The following is a 23,988-nucleotide window of genomic DNA, read 5'->3' as shown; positions in this document are numbered from 1 at the left end:
CTCATGCAGGGTTTTCCTCAGGTTCCCGATGGGTGGGTATGCTTATCAAGAACTCGTTGGAGGTAGATGCAACGGTTCTCGATGATAGAGGGCGCTATGTTGTCCTTACTGGTCGTTGGGAGGGTAGGACCCTGTCCCTGGTATCCGTATATGTCCCTCCCAGTCTGCAGTCCACTACCTTCGCAGATCTGGGGCGGGTTCTCCTAGCTCTCCCCGAGGGTTCATTGATATTGGGTGGTGATTTTAGTACGGTTGTGTCTGGTATGCTTGATAGACATCCACCTAGAGACCTTAAAGGGGCGCAGAACTGGCTTTGTGGTCTCATTGATACCTTAGGCCTTGTAGACTGTTGGAGACTGTTGCATCCCACTCAGCGGCAATACATGTTCCACTCCGGTGCCCATGGTAGCCTTTCGAGGATTGACTACGTCCTGGTGCCTACTGTACAGGCGACTTCTGTTGCTGAGGTTAAGCATATGGCCCGAGGAATTTCTGATCACTCTCCTCTGTGGCTTCGAATTGAATTGTCTTCGGGGACCGAGGGGCATGTGGCCCCGATCAACCCTTGGTATCTCCGTAATCCTAAAACTCATAACAATCTGATAAAGTCACTTGATCTATATTTTTCAGAAAATGAGGGCTCTGTCTCGTCGGCAGTGTCGCTTTGGGAGGCCTTTAAAACAGTTCTCAGGGGTCAAGCCCTGTCTTTGATTGCTGGCGTTAAAAAACTGAACAATGAGGCGGTGGTGAATGTTGAAACTGAAATAGCGGACCTTGAGTTAGACCTGGAACAGGAGATAACCCGTGCGAAGACACATATGTTAAGTTTGAAACAATTGGAATATAGGGATCTAGTTACAGATGCTGCTAAGGCCATGAGTCGAGAGCAACAGGGTCGTCTATATGATGTGGGAGATAAAGCAGGTAAATTGATAGCATGGTTGGACAAGAAGGACAGGGCTAGTCGGGTCGTGCCGGAGATTGAGAGGGTGAGTGGTGCGCGGGTCTCAGATCCGGTAGAGATTGTTGAGTGCTTTGCTGATCACTTTCGGACGGTATACTCCCCCGTGTCAGATAGGCCGGCGGAAGACTCTCATTTGTTGCTGCGTGATATTGCATTGCCGAGTCTCTCGGACGTTGATAGAGAGCGAATGGACAGCGCACTAACCGCCGATGAGGTTGCCCTTGCGATTCGCTCCTTACGGTCTGGTAGGGCCAGGGGTCCTAATGGGCTGCCGGTAGAGCTATATAAGTTGCAACCCGATAAGATAGCTCCCTATTTGAGAGATATGTTTTTGGAGTCTCGTGAGTGTGGTTCTCTCCCCCGAGACCAGAGACTTGCAACAATTGTTGTTATACATAAAGAAGGGAAACCAAGGGACAAGTGTGGGTCGTACCGTCCTATATCTCTTTTGAACGCCGAGGCTAAGATTCTCGCAAAGGTGCTGGCCAATCGCTTGATCACTGTCATTAGTGACCTGGTCCATCCGGATCAGTCCGGTTTTATTCCCTATCGTAACACCGCGTTGAATCTCAGGCGTCTGCATGGAGTTCTCGAGAGGGCTGGGACATTGCGCAAGCCGGCCATCTTGGCGTCCTTGGATGCAACGATGGCTTTTGATACCATTGAGTGGCCTTATTTGTGGGCTGCACTAGCTAAATTTGGTTTCGGTCCTGGATTTATCGGTTGGGTCCGACTTCTTTATGAAGACCCGCTTGCTCAGATCGTAGTCAATGGTCGAATTTCGGTACAGTTTAGTCTTGGGCGTGGTACCCGTCACGGATGCCCCCTATCACCGCTCCTATTTGCCCTGGCCCTGGAGCCCCTTGCCGCCTGGATCCGCTGGGAGCCCTCGATAAGGGGTATCCGGTGGTCTACTGATTATGAAGATTGCATTTCGCTCTATGCGGACGACATATTGCTATATCTCACCTCGCCCAGGAAATCGTTGATGGTTTTCTGTGATGTCCTGGCCTCCTTCGGTAGAAACTCGGGTTTAATTATCAATTGAGCCAAATCCTATCTATATGTTCTTTCTGGCGATGTCCCCCTCCTCCCGCGTAACTGCCCCATACAGGTGACACAAACGGGATTTAAATATCCGGGTATTTGGGTCTCCACAGACCATGTAGCCCGGTATGAGCTGAATCTTCTCCCACCTTTAACTCGACTGCGACAAGATGTTGCGGGATGGCGTAGGCTTCCACTCTCGCCGTTGGGACGTGCAGCCCTTTTTAAGATGATGTCTTTGCCTCGCTTCTTATACGCCCTCCAAAATACGCTTGACATAGTCCCCGCCAGTTATTTTCGTAACATCGAGCGTCTCCAGAGGAAATTGATATGGGACGGTCGACCTCGCATTGCGCTTTCCAAACTAACGTTCCCGTGGTATGATGGGGGTATCGCCCTCCCGGACATCAAGCAATATTATTGGGCGTCTCAGTTGGGGGCCATTAACCACGGTATGTATGGTCCTGAACTGAATCCCGCGTTTGCTATGGACAAATGGCAATTACTATAAGGCACTGTACTCGAAATCAGCAGTCAGGTCATTATCTGGGCCTACTAGGACAGCGGATCGTGTATGGCATGATGCAACTGCTTCTATGGGTTGGAAAGACCGCCTGACTTTAGCGACCCCACTTTTTGACTCAGATAGGCTTGGTACTCTGTGGAAGACAAAAGGGTTCGATAGATGGGACCTCATTGGCATTAGCAAGGTGGGAGACCTATGGGTCAAAGGACAAGTGCAGTCGTGATGCGTTAAAGAAGGAGTTCGAATTGGGGAACTCAGAATATTTCCGCTATGTTCAGGTCCGCCATGCTTTGTTGTCAGTCTTTTCGGTGGGGGAGGCGATACCCGAGACGTCCCCGCTGGAAGATAGATTGCTAGATGGACACGTTCCGGATAGTACAATCTCCCTTGTATATAAAAAGCTGAATAATGATAGATCGGATCTCCTGTTGCCTTTGCGTGATCTCTGGGTCCGGGACGGTCTTGAATTAGATGATGAAGACTGGCAGTCGGCGATTTCCTCTCCCAAGGAGGTTGCTATCCCAGCGAGACTTCGGCTGGTCCAGCTTAAGATCCTTCATAGGGTATACGTCACGGGCCCCCGTCTGGTTCGCATGGGCTTCTCTGAGGAGGGTTTGTGTAAGCGGGGATGTGGTTTGGTGGGGACATTTCTACATATTATCTGGGAATGTCCTGACGTGGTGGATTATTGGAATGGGGTGTATGATGTAATGGAATAAGTTACGGGTGTCCCTCTCCTACCGGAGGCCAGGCGCTGTTTGCTAAACGTCTGGGTACCCACGGATTACAACGTGGCCCAGACCCAATGGGCGACCCTGGGGGCCATGATTGCTGAACGTGATATCGCACAACTGTGAGGGTCCCAAAAACCGCCTACGATTGAAATGTGGAAGGAAAACATGGATTGGTGCATGTTTCGTGAAAAAACGGTGTATCTGGCCCGGGGCCGCCCCCGGAAATGGGGAAAAATCTGGGGGCAATGGAATAGGTTTCAAGGTGACATATGTACACCACCCGCAATAGATGACATTGATATTCCACTTTCCCCCTGGCCTCACATTCACTGTTTGTAATATCATATGATTATTGTCTCTCCCCTGTGCCCCTCCTTCCCTACAATGATTGCTTATTATTTGATGTACTGTCTACCTGACCTCATGTAAGCGAAGCGCTGTGTATATTGTGTCTGCCTTGCTTGTTTTATTTAATAAAAATAAATATTAAAAAAAAGATTGGCGCAACAGAGGTTGGAATGGGGTTTTCAGCTGCTATTCTTCAATGAAACAAGAAGAATGTATTGCAGTATCTACACACCTTGGGTGCGTGTTCTATCCCTTTGAAAAACATTTATTATGATTTTTTTTTCTCCCTGTGTTGCAATTATTTTTTTCACAGGTTTATCTCTCACTGTAGAGTTCCAGAAATGTGAGCACATTAGGCCTCATTTTAATACTATGACTATGTAGTGAAGCTGGGATCAGAGCAGCTCTGATGAAGGCTCAAGATTGGAATGGGCTTGATACGCGGCCGAAACATGTTTGCTTAATCTTAAGTGTAGATTAGTCATCATGTCTCATCTCATACCGGAAACTAAAGTGTGTTTAATCATATTTGTGGTTCCCAAAATAAAGGATAAATACTCCAGGGTATACCTCAAGATATTTTTAATTCAAATTGTATCCTAGCATATATCCAATAATCATTAATCTAAGAACTCCCAGCAATGGTCAAGTCTGCAATGGTGGTATTTACCTACCATCGTGTGGGAAATTGCCTATGATGACGCATGACACGAGAAGTTGTGAGTGTGGCAATGTCTCCAAAATCTTTTTTTTATTTAGTTAGAGCACTTCCCATACTCTTTCTATTTTCTAGTGACCTGACCATTTGTTGTGTGTTTGAATTTCGAAGGATACACAGAGGCTACCTTAGTTTCTCTGGGTGGACAGGATATTGAACCCTTAGTTCCCTGCTCTCCAAGCTTGGAGAAGAATAGGCAGTGACTAAGAATGAATGGAGTTCAACTGAAGACTCTTAGGGATACAGATGCCAGCATAACCGTGGTCATGAATGGGCTGGTTTCCCCGGACCAAATAATCCAGTGTACCGTATTATCAACTCTGAAATGTTACACAGTCCCATACCATGGCTGTGGTGATCTTTGATTGGGGAGGGGTTACTGGCCCAAAGACAGTAGCTGTGTCCCATTTCACTCCAGTGGAGTGTCTGCTGGGAAATTACCTTGGGAATTCTGTCTGGGCAGAGATCGAGAGGACTCATGCAGAAATGCTGGGTCTCCCTAAGTGGGTATTTGTCTCCACTAGAGCACAGAAGGTTGTGAGAGTAAGCCAAGAAACCATGGAGCTTAAAAGAATGGCACAGTTCCCTAGTAACAAGAAGAAGGAAAGGAAGGCTGGTGAGCCAATTCCCAAAGTCCTCAGGCCCACAAGCAGCCTACTCCTGAGGGGAGAGCCTGGTGCCTGAAGATGAAGCTGTTTATTTAGTAAACTTGCCAGAGCTGTCAGAGCTTCAAGGAGCAGGAGATCCCTCCAGATAGGACGTGAGCCAGGGACAGAGGAGCTTGTCCCACTCGAAGGCCTGAGACAGTTGGCTGTCTGACAAGAACAAGGAGATGTCAGTGGTACCCATGAGGTATACTGGGAGGAGATAATCCTGCACAGTGAAGCAAGGGACCCCAAACCAGTGGCAGCCAGGAGAGTGGCGGTCCCCAACAGTACAGAGAATTCCTCTTTAACCTGCCCACTGACATCCCTTTTGCTGGATATCTGGGTCAAATAAAAACCTGTGAAGGTTGGTCAACCATTTTTGTTATCCTCAGATATCTGAAAAAGTGAAGGAGTTATTTTGCTCCTATGGCACCTAACAAGCCAGTGTACAGAGAGGGGGCAAACTAAAGCCTCCCCTAATATCACTACCTGTTGTGTGGACACCCTTTGAGAGGGTGGGGATTGACATTGTTGGTCCCCTAGACCAGCAAACAGCATCTCGAAACAGATTCATCCTGGTTGTAGTGGACCAACCCACTAGATATGCAGAAGCTGCACCCCTTAGTACAGTTACTGTTACTACAATAGCTAGCGCCCTCCTTGGAATCTTCAATAGGATTGTGTTCCATATGGAGGTAATGTCAGATAGGGGCACTTACATGATGTCAGCTTATCTGAAAGTAATGCGATATGAGTGTGGTGTGACATACAAGATCACCATCTGCTACCATCTTCAAGGAAATAGTCTTGTGGAAAGATTTAATAAGACCATTAAAGGCATGAACATGGGTTTAACTGAGAAAATAAGAAGGATATGGGATGTTCTCCTGCCATGACTTCTGTTTGCCTATAGTGAAATTCTTCAGAAAGAAATGGTCTTCAGCCCTTCTGAACTCTTCTTTGGATTTCCTGTAAGAGGTCTACTAAGTTTGATGAGAGGGGGATGGAAAAGGCCCCTCAAAAAGCCTAAGCAAGGGGGCGTGGCCAAGATGGCGACGTGATCGGACGCGCCTTGCCGGAGCTCCCCCGGACAGCCTGAATTAGCACTGGCTTTGGGCCCCCGAACGCAATAATCGGTGCCCGGTCTGTGAGGGTGCTCCCCCGTGTGCACGGGGAACGGCAAGAGATCGGTGGTTGGCGAAGTGGAGCGGATTAGTCCAACCGCCGCTCGGTGGAGCGGAGGAAGCGGCCTATCCGAGCGACTGCCAGGGAGGTGGACCGGAGCCCCCAAAGTGAACGGGGGATCGTGCGGGGAGTCCTGCTGGTGGGACCCGCGACCGGATGCCGGATTCCGGCTGTGGAAGTTTCTGCGCCCCGGCCGCCCGCCATCTTGGGTGTGTAGAGGTGCGGGAGAAGAAGCGGCGGGGATAACGCCAGAGAAGAGGCGGTCCCAGCGGTGGAGAAGCAGTCCGCGGCGGGGTCCCGGCAGACAGCGAGCCCACGACGGTGGCGCGGACACCCCTGTGACGGGAGCGAGGTGAGCCGCCATTTTGCAGCGGAGCGGGCCGGAGTCCTTTGGCCCCGGGGGGACCGGCAGAGACTTAAGGCGCCCAGCATTGCTCGCGACTCCGGGCTGGGGAGAGTGGCCCGTGGCGGCTGGAGCTAGAAGGGAGAGGCAGGGAGCGAACAAGGGACCTCTCCAGCGGGAACAACCGGAGGGCCTGTGGCGCCCGGATTCGCCCGAGAGGGACCGCCCTGCAGCAGAGTCCCGGGTCCCGGGGGACCGACTTCAATCGCCCGTGGCCGGGACTTTTGGGGAGATCGAGAGCGCGGCTGCCTGGAGGCTGCAGGACCGCGAGTGGTGGCCTGGAGGGCCGGGGAAGCTGAATAACTGTGGAGGCGCCTGGGGTTGTCCTGAGCAGAAGATCGTGCGGGCCCACGTCCGCGGACCTGCCACCCTGAGAGCAGACGACGGTGGTTCACTCGCCGCATCGGTGGCATGGAGGGAGCAGGAGAGGGGTTACACTGCTCTGGAGTCCTGAAAAGGTTAGCCAAGACCCTGTGGTTGATCCGGTGTTGACTATAACGATCTCGTGGCAGGGATATAGCAGATCCGGAGTGTAACGTGGGGGTCTGGCTCTGCCCCGGGGTGCCGGGGATAGGGCCCTGAAGTAAACCACAGGTCAGCGAACGGACCAGAGAGGGTGACCATTCACCAGAGCATTGACAGAACGGAAGGAGCCGACGCGCTGTGGAGAGTGGCAGTCGTGCCTTTGGGAAGCGGTGAGGCCCCTCTCTGGAACTGGGGTGAAAACAACAGCGAGTGTTGAGGGATCGTCGTGGGGAGTCCCGGAGGGGCCAGAGGCGTGAGGGAAGGCCACTCCACAGAACGCACGCGGGGGTGATCCTAGCAGGCCCACGATGTCTGCGGCCAGAAACCGGAAGGAGAGGACGGCCAAGGACCTCTTTGCGTCGACCCAGGTGAAGGACCCGGCCAAGGATACAGCATCCGGATCCCCAAAGCCTGTGATGGAGCTTTCGGAAGGCAAAGACTTGATAACAAAGGCCTTCCTGGAGTCCCTCTTCTCCGCCCTACGCGAGGACATCCAGTCCCTGAAAAAGGAGTTCACAGACGAGATTAAGGAAGTCCGTAGAGACATGGATGGTATCGGGGAAAGAGTTGCGGACCTCAAAACTAAAAGCGACTCCAGGGACTTAGAGATAGAGGGACTGCGCCAAGAGGTGGGTCGCCTTAATGACCAACATGTGGACTTGCAGGCTCATATGGAAGATCTTGAGAACCGTTCCCAGCGCCATAATGTCCGCATCCGGGGAGTGACCTTGGCGGAGGACACCAAAGACCTACTGGGTTTCACTAATGGGCTCTTCAATCACATTTTAGGGCTCTCACCAGAGGAAGAGATAAGGATTGACTGGGTTCATAGAGTGGGCCCGCCGCGTCCAACTAAGGGCCCCCCGCCTGATATTCTGGCGTGTGTACAGGACTTCCGCACCAAGGAGGAGATTCTACAAAAAGCTAGAGATCTGCACCCTCTCTCCTACAGAGGACAAACTCCGGTCTTATATCAGGACTTGTCTGCCATTACATTACAGAAGCGACAACTCTTCAAGCCGGTTACGGCCTTTCTGCAACAGCACAAAAATCCTTACAGTTGGGGACACCCCTTCCGACTGATGTTCAAGAAGGACAACAAACTTTCAGCTGAGATCCCTAACTGAAGCTTGCAGGCTGTTGGGTATGGACCCTCCGGAGGAGATGGACGGGGAAACGGATCCCACACCGGACAGACGATGGAAGGCCCAAATGGCAGCAACAACGCAGGAGACGCAGAGTCACTAAGCCCCCAGCGGCGGCAATCGAGGAGGGGCAGCGGGCTGCCTTAGCAGCGGTATCCTCCACACCGGAAGCGGTCCAGCCTGAATGAGAGCCGAATCATGCCCCGTACTGAATGGGCGGGTTTGGTGAAAACGTCCCTGCCGCCGGCGGGGGACCGGGACTTGGGAGTGAGGTGCAGTCGATCTTCCCTGAGGTGACACTTTACCACTCATCTTCGGATGATGGACATTGACTATGAGTCCTTCAAAGGGGGGACAGTTGTATTTGTTTGGTTTCATAGTTGGGTGGGTAGTTTCTGGGGGCGGGGGGGGGGGGGGGTTCCGGATCCGAGTATGGCTGGGGTGGTATGTGGGTTACGAGGTGAGGATGGCTGGTGAGAGGCCGGGACACAGAGGTCGCGTGTGGTCAGACCGTTTGTGGGAGGGCAGTGGCAAGTGAATGGGCCAGTGGTCTGTGCGTTCGAGCGAGTGAGGGGGATACTTCCTGATGCCTGGGAATGAGCTAAGCATCCTCACACTGAATGTGCGCGGGCTTAACAACCCTGTGATGCTCCGGGCTGTGTTGTCTCGGCTGGAGAGCTCCAAAGCAGACATTTGTCTTCTTCAGTAGACGCATTTGCTGGCCAAGGATTGTCACAGGCTTAGATCTCGCCACTTCCCGACACAGTTCTTTTCATCCGCGCCCACGAAGACGGCAGGGGTGGCAATCCTGGTGTCTCAGAGATTTAGAGGAAGGGTGTTACACAGGGGGACAGAGCTTAAGGGGCGCCTGTTGACCTGCAGATTTTCAATAGAAACAGACACCTTCACGGTGATTTCAGTATATGCACCAAATGAGGGGCAGGACACGTTTTTCCACCAGGCGCTTAATGAGGCAGCCTCTGCACCTGACAGACACATTCTGGTGGGAGGGGACCTAAACCTAGTATTTGACAACCTCCGTGATAGATCAGCGCAGCGATCTACGCTGGCGGGCACCCTTTCAGAGGGGGGAAGGAAAAGATTGGAAGAACTGGGGAGGACAGATTTGTGGCGCTGCTTTCACCCAGGATCCCGGGATTACACATACTACTCCAACGCTCACAAGACTTATGCACGACTTGACTACTTCCTAGCATCTGCCTCGCTTCGAGCGCTAGCGTCCAGCGTAGAAATAGGAGCGGCGGCGCTCTCTGACCACGCGCCACTTTCCGTAGTGTTCACCTTTCCACCTACGGGGCGCAGCGCGCGCTGTTGGAGACTGCGCAATACCCTATTACATAGAAAGGAGGTAGTGACCAAAATAACAGGGGCTATAAACGACTACTTAACACACAACAGTCCCTCGGACACCTCTCTTGCGACTCACTGGGCGGCACTTAAATCGGTCCTGAGAGGTGAGTTTATAGCGATTGCGGCGGCGGAACATGCGGAACGGGCGCGTAAGAGGGAGGAGCTCTCCTCCCGCATGAAGGAGTTGGAACAGATACATCAACGGACGGGGGCGCTGAGGGTCTGGAGACAGCTGCGCCAGGTGCGTCAACAGCTGGCGGCATTAGATCAAGACCGAGCGGAATATGCAGCGCTGCGGGTGTGTCACGCATATTACACAGGGGGTGATAGGTGTGGTCGAATGTTGGGGCGTGCTCTCCGTGAGCTACAACAGCGACACACGGTACGAGAGATCCACACGAAGGGAGGGGGATAGTGACCGAGGACGGAGCCATAGCTAAAGCCTTTAGCGATTTTTACACCACATTATATGCAGGGGCCCACCTTGACCCAGCAGACAGCGCGGCTTTTTTGGACTCAGTGTCTCTCCCGTCTTTGTCGCCAGATCAGTCGGAGCAATTAGAGAGAGCGATTCGCCCCGAAGAAGTTATATCGGCGATCTCGCGCCTCAAGCTTGCCAAGGCACCTGGTCCAGACGGCTTCACTGCCATTTTTTATAAGACTTTCTGCTACCAGGTGGCCCCGTTGCTGACCGCCCTGTTTAATTCCTTTTCCGATACCGGCGCTATCCCGCGGGATCTGATGGGTGCCACAATATCGGTTATTCCCAAGCCAGGGAAGGACCGAACGCAGTGTGGAGACTATAGGCCTATTTCGCTCCTTAATGTAGATCTCAAACTCTATACTAGCATACTGGCAGCGCGGCTGGGTCCGTTCATGCAGGGATTGGTGGATCTGGATCAAGCCGGCCTTATCCCGGAGCGACAGACAGTCGATAACACGAAGAGGGCACTTCATTTGGTTGAGCGGGCCACTAGGTTGCCGGGAGAATTCATGATGCTGGCAATAGACGCAGAGAAAGCGTTTGACCGAGTCCATTGGCCATACCTGGAGCAGGTCCTCATCAGGGCGGGGCTGGGGGTTAAATTTTGCACGTGGGTCTTAAACTGCTACACCTTCCCCACAGCATCGGTGCGCGTTAACGGCTGCTCATCGCCCACATTCCCCATTGAACGCGAACTCGACAGGGGTGTCCGCTCTCCCCCCTGCTTTTTGCACTGTACATGGGGCCTCTAGCACAGGCGATGCAAGCGGACCCCACTGTACGAGGGATTACATTTGGGGCCTACATTCACACGATTAACTTATATGCTGACGACGTCCTCCTCACCTTCACCTCCCCTGCGGCTTCGTTGCCGGCCGGTGTGGCGGTTCTGGAGACGTTTGCAAAAGCCTCTGGCTTTAAAGTAAATATGGCAAAATCATTGGCCCTTGATCTCTCCCTGGAGGCACAGAGACAGGCTTCGTTAGAGGCGCAGTTCCCCTTCCGCTGGGCAGATGGTGCCGTCCCCTACCTGAGGATACAGCTGCGGCCATGTTGCAGGACACAGTGCATATTAATTACGCCAATCTCATTCGCACTATTCACACAGAGAAGGGACGATGGTGGCATCTCCCACTTTCCTGGTTGGGCCGGGTGTCAGCGGTAAAGATGACGATCCTACCACAGATCTTATACATCTTTCGGGCGATCCCGCTCCGGCCCCCAGAGGGCTGGATCCGCCGCACACAATCAGAGTTGGCGCAATTTGTATGGAATGGGAAACGGCCCAGGATTAAGCTGAGGTTGGCGATGCTCTCCCCGGAGAAGGGCGGCCTGGGCCTGCCGGACCTAGGGCTTTACTATCAGGCGACCCAACTCCGGACCCTGGTGGAATGGAGTAAATGGGAGTCGGAACGGCACTGGCTTTTTCAGGATCGAGCGGTGGCGGGGCGACCGTTGCAGGAGGTGCCCTTCCTTCGTCGACAACACCGACCCCCCAACTTGTATGCCTCGTTCATCACAAGGGTCCCGCTTGAGATTTGGGATCAAACTTGTACCCTGCATGGCCTGACATCATTTCCTTCACCCCTCACGCCCTTGTTAGAGAACCCTGATTTTGGCCCGGGCAGAGATGTCCGAGCATTCGCACAATGGCGCCCCGCGGGCTGTAGATGCCTCTTCCATGTGTATTCAGGAGACGGAGTGATGCCTTTCGAGGACCTCCGGAGGGAAAATGGTTTGCCGGAAATGGAGCATCTTCGGTATCTTCAGGTGCGGCACTGGGCGCTTCAACCCCAAACCTGGGAGGAGGCGAATCGCAAGCTTAGTGAATATGAATATTGGCTCCTTTCGCACTCCACTGACAAAGGACTCATTTCGGACATTTATCAACTACTCTTAGACAGGTACTCACACGTTTATAACACAGGGCGGGTGAGGTGGGAAAGAGAACTGGGGAGGAGCTTGAGTAACAAGGAATGGGACAGTATTTACTACTGCGCTAGACACTCGGCGTATCACATGGGGTTAACTGATACCTTTACCAAGTTGGTGACCTATTGGTACTACACGCCTGAACGTCTGCACGAGATGGATCGTACCAGAGACGCTTCCTGCTGGCGGGGCTGTGGGGAGAGGGGTACATTGACACACTTACTGTGGGACTGCAGGCACATCCAGGACTACTGGAAAACGGTCCTGGACGAGGTGGACACACACACTTCGAAACGGAGATCCCACGATTCCCGGTCTATGTTCTGTTGGGACTTCCCAATACCCTTACATTCCCATTGAGAGCACGCAGGGGCCGACTGATTGCGATAGCATTGGGCTCGGCGGTCCAGGCTCTGCTGGCCTTGTGGCGCACCACGCAGGTCCCCACCCTACAGGGATGGTTGGGTCTGCTTTGGTCGGTCCTGGGTATGGAGAAATTATCCCTGGTGAGGGCAGGGGAGGGGGCTAAATATGCGGAGCTGTGGCGGCCCTTTCTATCCCTCTTAGCCACTGAATTTCGAGAGGTGACTTGCCCAAGGTATTTGCGCTTGCTCCGCTTGTCACACACGGATGATTGATTTATATGGATGTGAATGGTTGTATGTTTGGCTTGGGCTGCTGGATCTGGAACGGGGGAGGGAGGCGGGTAGGTCAGGGGGAAGTTGTGGGTGGGACGGAATAAGGGTGGGGTTGTTCTTAGTTGTGGCTCTATGGACCAGGGATTGGCTTCGAATGTCAGGACTTCAGCTCTTGAGGACTATTGGTCGATGTGGGGGTACCCTACAGTGCTGTTTCGTTCATTTGGCCATGATAATTGGCAGCTTGCCATACGTTTTGTACAACGAAACTTCTCCGCTTTGTGAAAGAGCCTTTCTTTATACAATAAAAAGATTTAATACTAAGAAGCCTAAGCAAGAGAATGTGGGTTATATGCTAGACCTTTGCTTGAGAATGGCAGAGTACATGAAGAAGGCAAACAAAAAACAGAAATTTGGAGGCCTGAAAGGAGCATGTGAAGCACTGGTATGACCAGAAGTCTTCAATGGCAGAGCAATAACCAGGATAATTTGTGTGGGATTTGGAGCCGGTAGCACCCAAGGTACTCCAAACAAATGACCTGTCTCAATCCTATCTTTTTAGAAGAAAGGAGATGTCACCTATCTAGCAGACCTAGGTACCCAAAGCACATTCCCATAGGGTTATTCATTTTAACAAGCTGAAACTCCACCATGACAAAGCAGACAATAACATGTTCATGGTGACAGATGGAGGGGGAGAAGAGGAAAGTGAAATTCTCCCGGATTTGCTATTAAATAATACAAAAGATGGCTCAGTGGCGGGGGTAGTTGTCTCTTCTCTTCCTAACAGACCAATTGCAAAAATATTGTCATTGCTCGTTAGAACTGGTTGCTTGGCGGATCTCATTGACCCCAGGCCTGAAACCTTGGTGTATCCATGATGTATATACGGATCTATGATGTTACAACGCGTTATTTTACAACGCAGGCTGTAACAACGCAACTTTTACAACGCAGGTTCCATTACATCGGATGCCATTACAACGCAGGACATTACATAGCAGATGCTATTACAACGCATACCATTACATCGTAAGTATAGGTAAGTATATATATTTTTTAAAAAGGAAATTAAGTTAAATTTAATAATTTAATTTAACAAATATAATGAAATTAATTTTAAAATTGTAAATAATTTATTTAATTTAGTTTAATTAAATTTAAAAATGGAATTAATGTAATTTAATTAATTTAATATAATTTTATTAATTTAATTTAATAAATTTTATAATTGTAATTATTTTAATTTAATTAATTTAATTTAATTAATATAATTGAATTAATCTTAAAATTGTAATTAATATAATTAAATAAATTTAACTAAATGTAATTAGTTTAATTAATTTAATTTAATTAAAGTCGTACTTTAAAAAAATAAACCCTAAAAATACCCCTGTACCCCAAAACCCAAACCCAGCCCTAAAACCTAAAAATACCCCTGTACCCCAAAACCCAAACCCAGCCCTAAAACCTAAAAATACCCCTGTACCCCAAAACCCAAACCCAGCCCTAAAACCTAAAAACACCCCTGTACCCCAAAACCCAAACCCAGCCCTAAAACCTAAAAATACCCCTGTACCCCAAAACCCAAACCCAGCCCATAAACCTAAAAATACCCCTGTACCCCAAAACCCAAACACAGCCCTAAAACCTAAAAATACCCCTGTACCCCAAAACCCAAACTCAGCCCTAAAACCTAAAAATACCCCTGTACCCCAAAACCCAAACACAGCCCTAAAACCTAAAAATACCCCTGTACCCCAAAACCCAAACCCAGCCCTAAAACCTAAAAATACCCCTGTACCCCAAAACCCAAACCCAGCCCTAAAACCTAAAAATACCCCTGTACCCCAGAACCCAAACCCAGCCCTAAAACCTAAAAATACCCCTGTACCCCAAAACACAAACCCAACCCTAAAACCTAAAAATACCCCTGTACCCCAAAACCCAAACCCAGCCCTAAAACCTAAAAATACCCCTGTACCCCAAAACCCAAACCCAGCCCTAAAACCTAAAAATACCCCTGTACCCCAAAACACAAACCCAGCCCTAAAACCTAAAAATACCCCTGTACCCCAAAACACAAACCCAACCCTAAAACCTAAAAATACCCCTACCCCTGTACCCCAAAACACAAACCCAACCCTAAAACCTAAAAATACCCCTGTACCTCAAAACACAAACCCAGCCCTAAAACATAAAAATACCCAAACACCCCAAAACATATACCTCAGTACCCCAAAACATATACTCCTATACTCATACTTATTTTAAAAATTACTTAAATTAATATATTTAATTTATAATATTAAAAAACATAAATAAATATATTTATTTATAGTTAAAATTAATTAAATTAATTAAATAATATTAAATAAAATAAAAAAAATTATATACTTACCAATACTTACGATGTAATGGCATGCGTTGTAATAGCATCTGCTATGTAATGTACTGCGTTGTAATGGCATACGATGTAATGGAACCAGCGTTGTAAAAGTTGCGTTGTAACAGCATTCCGATGTAAAAGTTGCGATGTAACAGTAACATACCTGTATACACAGGTAACAGCTTGTCTGTTTACAGTAAGATGTACAGTTTGTCAGTTCAGGTCAAAGCTAGCATCGAAGAGGTTCCCAATATGTTTTATTTGGGTGCAATTGAGCCCTTGTGTGGACCTTGGGCCAGCCCAGTAATGGTGGTACCCAAACCAAACATCAAAGGAGGGAAACCTGAGATGAGGTTCTGTGTAAACTACAGAGGCCTAAATGCAGTTACTAAGATGGATGCTCACCCTATTCACAGAGCTGATGAGCTCATAGACAAGTTAGGGGCTGCCAAGAACCTAAGCAGATTTGACCTAACTTCAGGTTACTGGCAAAAAGCCCTCACCCAAGGAGTGAAGGAGAGATCTGCCTTTTTAAACACCTGAAGACCACTTTCAGTTTTGAGTGATGGCCCTTAGTTTGAAAAGTGCACATACCACCCTCAAGAGGTTTGTGAACAGAGTTCTTTCAGGTTTGGAAAGCTTCAGTACAGCATGTCTATGTGATATTGCTGCAATTCGCTCCACCTGGGAGGACTGCCTGGTCCACCCCAAGGATGTGCTTCAGACATTGCGACAAGCAGGATTAACTATCAAAGCAAGTAAGTGCCAGATAGAGCAAAGTTCAGAGGTGTACTTAGGCAACCATGTTGGTGGAGGCCATTCATAACCTCTTCAATGCAGAATTTCGGACAATTCTGGCCAGGGAGGCTCCTAAGTACCAGACCCACGTCAGAGCCGTTCTTGGCCTGACTGGGTTTCATAGAACACTTGTTAAAGGATATGGTACCATTGTGGCACCACTGACAGAACTTACTTCGAAGAAGCAACTCAGAAAAGATATCTGGACTGAGCTGTGCCAAAAGGTCTTTGACACCCTCAAGGAGATTTTGAACTCATCACATGTCCTAAAGGCACCTGATTTCAGTAAGGAGTACAGATGCTTCTGAACATGGGATTGTGGCAGTGTTGTCACACGTAGGTAAATGATGAGAGAAAGGATCAACCAGGTGCCTTTACCAGTAGGCGAGCACTTCACAGAAAGCAGAATTCAAGTGCCATTGAGAGGGAAGCGTTTGCTGAGGTTTGGTCCCTGAATAAGCTGAGACTACTTGTTTGGACTCACTTCAGAGTTAAAACTGACCATGGACCTCTCAGGTGGCTCATGCTAATAAAAGGAGAGAGCGCCAAATTGTTGGAGTGTTCCATGTCCCTATAGTTTAAAGAACTTACAGTGGACTTCAGACCTGGGACTGACCATGCCAATGCAAATTACTTTCCACGTTCTTCAACTAAGATAGTACCCCTACCACTATGTAGGTTAGTTGCTTATTGCCTTCCATCTGGAGGGGGCCATGTAACTAAATGTCTTTTTATGCATGATAGCCCCCCCAATTTCGGATTCATGCTGCTGATTTTTCAACTATGAGATTGAATTGAGGTCTTCTAACCATACCTCAGTGACGGTGCTCTTACCCCTAAGAGTGTATATTTGATTGGCTCATATCCAATTAGCTTACGTTACCTTACTTATAACTCCAAAGTATATGGTACCAGGGGCACTTAGGGCCACTAAGTTAAAGTGTCCCTCAGGTGCTGCATCACTTATTGTGACATCCTGAGTGTGACAAAATATAACATGTCTCCCAGCCCACCACTGCAGACTGTTAGAGCAGTTTTAAAGTGATACCTCAACTTCACCCTTTCAACTAATCAAAAACGTTAGACCACCCTTTTAATATATATAAGTTACCCATACAGCAGGCCTATTGAGTACTAAGTCAGGGTGCTGTATATTAAAAAGTGTGACAAGTATTTTTATATGTCATGACATCAAAACTCCCAAAGTGTAGTTTTTACAGGGGGAACGGCTAGTAATCTATTTGGCTAGTACAAGGTTGCATGCTAACTGCTCAGATACTCTAATTCCTGAATGGAACTGTTGAAGTTGGTACATTAAACCCAACTTGATACCTAAGTCGAATTTAATGTAACTTTTGAATAAAAGAACTTTTATAAAGTAGCCACTCAGTTGCTCAGGATTTTCAGTGGCCATTCGCAGATACTGGCCACAGGACAGCCTTCTTGGAAGAAGTGTGAGCAGCTCACAGGAAAGGAAACAATAACGGCCTGCAATTAAAAGAAATGTCACCTTTGCCTAATAGGAAGCCACCAACTGTTTGAGCCCAAAGTTCAAGCTTCAAAAGGGAAGCCACCTTGGAAGGGCTTATGGTGGACACAGGCGAAAGGTGCTGCTCTTTTGTTCTGGTAGATGGGTTAGCATCGGGGACAGAGAGGGGGAAATCAGTTGTCAAACCGGTTTTCCAATGGGTTCGTAGCCCTCAGGTGGTCACACCTCTTGCTACACACACCAAGATAGGGGTTGTGTTATCTTTGGATTGGGCAGAATAGTGCACTCTAGGATAGCTAGTTGCCACACATTACTAGAGGTCGTCATGAGGCAGAAGGGGAGCTGATAGCAGATTGGCTAGTAACCTCCACATTCCTAGAGGGCACTTTCTGGGCATAAATATGGCACCCCTGGCAGCGAGACCTCAGATTACATCTATATAGGAGAGGTGATGGAAGAAGGACTGCCCTACTGTTCCCTTGACCTGGAATAAAGAGGCTGCATCTAAGAAGGACTGCCCCTGCTGCTCCCGGGGTAATAAAGAGAGGAGTGTACCTGTGGTGCCTTTCTCTGGAAAAGTTGACCGCTGAGCCCCAGACAGAAGAGGTCTGACTCCCGGTTACAGCTCCCGGGCCACAAAAGCTGAAGAGGAGAAACCTATAGTGTGGCCATAATCGCTTGATCACCACAGACTCAGACCACTGACATGCAGCCTCGGAGATCAAGTCCCAACACGCAAAAGTTGCACTCAAGTCTGCCAGACCTGAGAGAGTTGTTAGAGTGCAGTTTGGTCACCCAAGAAGGACACTAGCCTTTACCAAAGGGAACCTCTGGTTTTGTTGTGACTGACAACCAGTAATTCTGTAGCAAATGAGCTTTTGTTGGACCCACCAAGACTTCAATAGACATTGACCCCTATCCCCAAAGTTGCCTCACCAAGACCGTGGACTGAGGAGTAGCCTCAGGAAACCCTGTCAACCACACTGCATCCTCAGCATCCTGGAGCATTCTTTCTCCCTTGCATGAGAACTACTTCATTGAGCTCTATGGCTGTTTGGTAACAAGGTAAATGTTCTATGAATTCTTACTGGCCCCCTTGACTCGCTCTGGCAGAATTGGCGGCCCAAAGTGGGCCAGAGTACCTAAAACGACTTTATAACATTTTTACAAAGTTTCCGCTATCTGTGGTAGTTGCCATTGGTGGTTTATATTTTAATGCAAAATAGTGATTTACGTTTTACTTAAAAGTCTAAATCTCTGGAACCCTCTGGTGGATTTTGTTCATTTTGGTGTCAAAGAATACATAAAAATATATGGGTGTTGGATTGCTTCGTGTTGTGTGACTTTCTTTTTTGATTGTTTTGACACTTCTAAATGCTTTAAACTTGTTCCTTTATTTAAACCTGCCTGCTCGGAGCCACAGCTATCCAGAGATGAGTTAAAGGTTTTACAAACAAGCCTGACTGGTCCCAGGATGGTATTTTGAGTGTATTACATGGTGAAGTCACCCAACCACACCACACAATACACCACTTTCCTCATAGCAACAATTCTAGCATAATGCTGCCTCTGACATAATGTTAGTAATGCTTAGCATACTGTGGGCACCATGGCACAAAGTTGCCCACCTCTGTCATAATGTGGGTGCTGATACAATAGTGTTTTCCTACCTCTGGAGTAATGTAGGTCCTGGCAGGTGGGGTAGATTACCCACATTCTACCTGTTGGATATGGCACTTTCTGCACGGTCACCCCAAATGTTGTGCCTTCCTCCTCCCCTTTTTGCTGAATTAGATTTTGTTGGCTTTAGGAATCTTGGCTCTTTACCACTGCTAACCAGTGCTAAAGTGCATGTGCTCACTCCCTAAAATGTGGTAACATTGGCTTTGCCACAATTGGCATATATAATTAACTTATAAGTCCCTAGTAAAGAGCACTACATGGGTCAAGGGCTTTTAAAATAATTGCTACTAGTGGGCCTGCAGAAATGATTGTGCCAACCACTTCAGAAGCCCTTTAACGATTTTTCAGGACTGCCATTGCATAGCCTGTGTGTGCAGTTTTGAATTGCCATTCTGACCTGGCAAGTTTACCAACTTGCCAGGTCCATACCTTCCTTCTTATTACATATAAGTCACCCCTAAGGTAGACACTGGACCGCCCATGGGCAGGGTGCAGTGTATTTAAAAAGTTGGACATTACTTTTAAGTTTTACATGTCCTGGTGGTGAAAAACTCTTACGATCATTTTCCATTACTGCAAGGCCCATATCTTCCACAGGTTACCCTTGGGATTACCTTATTACATTTTATAAGTATAATTTTCAGTTGGGAAGAGATGGGACACCCACATTTGTGTTCCCTGGAATCACAATTAAAAAACACAATTGATGGTGAAGTTAGATTTTAAAATCCAATTCCGTAAATGTTGTATAGAAAGTTGGAATTATCCTATTGTAGCATTTGGTTACTTCTGCCAGTCTATGAATACACATCTGGGGTGACTAACAGATGGCTGTGTTAATTACCTCTCGACAGCCACACACAAAGGGAGTTTAGGTCTGACTGATGGGCCATCCACATATGATGGGCCACCGTGGGCAGGAATGCAGGGAGGAGCTGACACACCTGAAAGGGCTCTAACCTGTCCCGCAAATGGGCTGCATACCCCCCTGTATTGAGTCTGGAGCTAGGGAAGGAAAGGCAGAGACTTGTGCTCCTCAAAGGCACCTGTCTGAACTATCACCCGCTTCAAAGGCTCAACTGGGTATAAGTACTGGACCGCTGACACCATCAACTCAGAACACTTCCAGAACTGAGGACGTTCTTCCAGGAAGAAGGACTGCTGTGGTGCCAGGTGGGGAGACGTTGTGCTGATCGGAACAAGCGATTTCCCCCGATACCGGCCCATCGCCACTGCTGTATGAACCGCAGACAACGCATCGTACCCGGTTTCTGATGCATCTCAGACTTTGCGCGGCAAAGCATTGCTTTGTGCTTCTTGCATCGCCTGCAGCCCAGCAGTTCGACAACGATATATGGCCCTGATGTTCATCGCATCTTGACTCTAGATGCATCTTCGACTTTGTGCAGCCCGGATCCAATGCATGGCCTGCCCCTGCTGGATCAACAGCGACGCAACGCCTCCTTTGATCCCCGCATCGCCCTCGACATCAAGGCATCCAAGGTACTGTTCATCAGGCTTATAGTGATCCCTGCATCCAACCTACACTACATCATGGTCAGCCTGAACTTTTGGTTTTGACCCAGTCAAGTGCAACCTGATAACCCCGGTTAGTGCTATTTGTTTCTAAGCACTACATATCCGTTTATTCTTCAAAAATTCATTTCTTGACTTCTGCATATTGGATTTTTGTCAGTTATGTCTTGTTTTACTCATAAAAATGTTGGTTCTTTGTCTTAACTGGTGTAAAGTCGTTTTGTGGTGTTTTCACTGTGTTACTAGGTGTTGTGTTCACAAAAACGTTACACATTGCCTCTTAGTTAAGCCTGACTGCTCAGTGCCAAATTACGAGACAGTGAGCACAGGTTAATTTAGATTGTGTTACTGACTTACCCCGACTAGGATTGTGGTTCCTGCTTGAACAGGGTGCATACCTCTGCCAACCAAAACCAAATTTCTAACTTTCGTCTCAGCGGTGCAATGGTACTTGTGTTTGTGCAGTACCTCACAGTAATTTGGTGTGCAAAACCGATTCAGAATGGGTAATATTGTAAACACGTTTGAGGAGCTGTACAATTTGATTGCCAGAGACCAGATGTTCAGTCACTGTCTTCCAGGACTATGCCATCACCTTTTGGATTGTAGGTTTACTGACCCCAGGGAACATGAGTGTCATGGTGGGAGTCCCAAGGCAGGGTTAGGTATGCCGAGGGTTATACACCCTCCCTACATCCCTCTCTGCGCTACTTCAGCACGACCAGCAGGCGACGGTGTCCAGCGGACTACAAGCCCCAGAGTTCCCTGGAACACTCACGGGGATCTCAAGGACTCATGTGGAGGCGGAGGCCGATATAAGCACCTCCTACACGCTTCCCCGGTGCTTGTCAATTTCCTGTGTCAGCCCGCAATCCCAGTATGGGAAATCTTGCTGTGTCTGCCGTTCTGCTCCGGTTTCCCCGCTGCTCTCAACACGTTCACCTTGAGAGCGCACCTCCAGCAGCTTGGGAAGCCTGCCTCAGCCAGTGGAATCCTTAACTTCTGCATTCATTGGGATACAGACCTAGCAGCAACCCTCTATATCTACAAAATATATGGTGTATAACTCGCTAAATTCCAACTGCCCTCACCCACACCTGGAGGGAATGGCCCTTGATAGAGTCTCAACTTTCGAATATTTGGGGGTTACCCTTAATGACAAAATGAACTGGGGTCCACAGATTGCTAAAGCCAATCTGAAACTTTCCCAGTCATCAGGTGGGATCTTAAAAGCCCATAGCGAATCCCCCCTTAAAGGTACGGGGCCCCCACTAGAAATTTACAAGGTGCAGGCTAGAAGTGGTGCACTCATTGGAGCAGAACTCTGGGGCCATGCAACCGTGACCCCTCTTTCCCTCACCGAGAATAGTTTTATTAGATGCCTTTTGCGCCTCCCACAGAGCACTCCCCTCGTTCCCCTGAGGTTGGACTTAGGTTTGGCGCCAATACACGAGGTTGTCTCAAATCATCCCCTGCTATATTGGAGACAGCTTTGGGCGACCCCAGAACTTTAGAGTTATAGGGAAGATTTGCGGGACTTGCTAGCCAGAGGGAGTGTGGGTAGGATCCCATGGCTGAAGTACATCCATAGCCGTGTACAGAATTTGGGCAGGGGGGACCTGTGGTCCCTCCCTGAGGAGGCCTGTGCTTTGCTTTCTAGAAAAGCCCTGAGCATAGCGCTGAAAGAACATGACAGGGCTCTTCTATCATCTAACCCGTCCTTGAGCAGGCTCACCAACACCTTTCTTGAGATTAAGTCCCTCCCTTCCTTTGAAAGATTCTTAGACCAAATCCAGCCACCTTTGGCTAAAAATCTCTACCTTCAGTTTAGGCACAGCACACTACCTTTAAGGGAAACCACCAACAAGTGGTTAAATACTCTAACCCCTGCAAGTTCTTGCCCAGGATGCGAGGCCAGCAGAGAGACAGATCTTCACGTTCTGCTCTTCTGCCCCTCTTACTCTAGGGCAAGAACCAAATGGTTACTTCAGTGTTGTCGGTCTAGAGGCATAAGGGATTATAGAGAGGCCTTTAGATTCTTTAAATCAGACACGTCCTTTATGTTCGTTCTCGCCACTTCAAAATTTCTTTTGTCAATGTGGTTTAGAAGGTGTGCAATATTAAAGGGTCTAAATGAGTGATAACATGGATGGCCCCCCTTTATCTACTTTGCTTCGAAGGTCAGACTGTAATTTGCCTACTGTTAGTGACACCAATGCTTGCTCATGAATTCAGCACTTTGCTTTTGGAAGGTATTTTATTAATTTTAAAATTATTAAATTATTTGTATATAGTATTGTTGTTGTATATGATGTGATATCTATGTCTTTTATATGGTTTTTAAAGGATAATAAAAGCTTTTGACTGACTGACCTCTATGTCTATCATGCTACCCACTGCATGCAGGACCGCTACCCTGCCAGACACGGAGATCCTGGCATGCTGAAAACGGAGGCGCCATTGGATTCAGACAAGGGTCGTGCCTAATGACTAAATCGCTCCTGTGCGGTAACAAGGAGCTTCCGGAACCCATCAGTCCCGGTTTGGGATTTCATTGACTTTCTGTTTGTTTTTGTTGCTCTTCCTTTATTTTTTCTATTACATGCGGAGCATTTCGAGTGCACTTAAAATAGAGTCTGCATTTGAAGGCTTCCTCGTCCAGACTTTTGGTTCCATCTTCTTTCGTTTTTCCCCAATCTTCTGCCTGGTTATGGAGCAGCTGGCTGTGGTCTACTGCAGTGTGCAGAGAGGTGTAGGTAAGACCTGTTGCAATTAGGGGTGCAAATGAGGAGGAGATAGTGTGCAGACAGGGTATAATCTCTCTCTTTGTTTTATGTAGACTAACTGGCTCCACCCTGAGGCTTCATCCTGCATATTAGTATCCCGCCTTTCCCAGAAGTTTCTGGACGTGGCTGCTGGGCCCCTGGCAGAATTCTCTTCTTTTTCCCCTTTCCCTGTTTTGTTTCCTGGTGAGTTCACACACTTAAGTTGCTGTGGTTTAATACACACTCAGTGTGGTAGCATCTAGAGTAGTCATGGACTTAGCAGCTTTCCTCACCCCGCTGGACAACCTTGTAGGTTAGTGTATGGTAGTGTGGCCTGACAGTGAGAAGGAGGAAGACCTCTGGGTGACTAGCAGAGTTTCTGAGAAGGCTTTGGAGTGTGACCCTAAAGAGGGTGGTTTAGGTTTTCCCCATGAGAGTAGGAGGGTACGCAGTCACTCAGGCCAGGGCAATGTCCCTACTAAAAGTTGGAGAGGTGGGTGGGCAGAGGCCCAGGGTGCCCTATTTCCAGCCCCAGAGCTTGGACTGTTTCCAGAGTGAGCACAAGCAGTGGAACCTGGTCTGTACCAGGAGACCATCCACTGATGGGAGCTCAACAATGTTATGGTAGCTGGCTGGAGGGGTAAATGCCACCACAGGTGCA

The 23,988-nt window shown here is 48.6% G+C and overlaps 1 protein-coding gene across 1 annotated transcript in view; it reads right to left on the bottom strand.

The window, feature by feature from the left end:
• The window catches only part of ACSS1 (acyl-CoA synthetase short chain family member 1), a 1,180,850-nt gene that overhangs the window by 465,128 nt on the left and 691,734 nt on the right, over nt 1–23,988 (bottom strand). The window lies entirely within an intron of this gene.

Source organism: Lissotriton vulgaris, chromosome 6 (assembly GCF_964263255.1).
Source record: "Lissotriton vulgaris chromosome 6, aLisVul1.2, whole genome shotgun sequence".
NCBI classification, from domain to species: Eukaryota; Metazoa; Chordata; class Amphibia; order Caudata; family Salamandridae; genus Lissotriton; species Lissotriton vulgaris.
The sequence above is the reverse complement of the archived record's forward strand: the minus strand, read 5'-3'. Positions and strand labels throughout refer to the sequence as shown.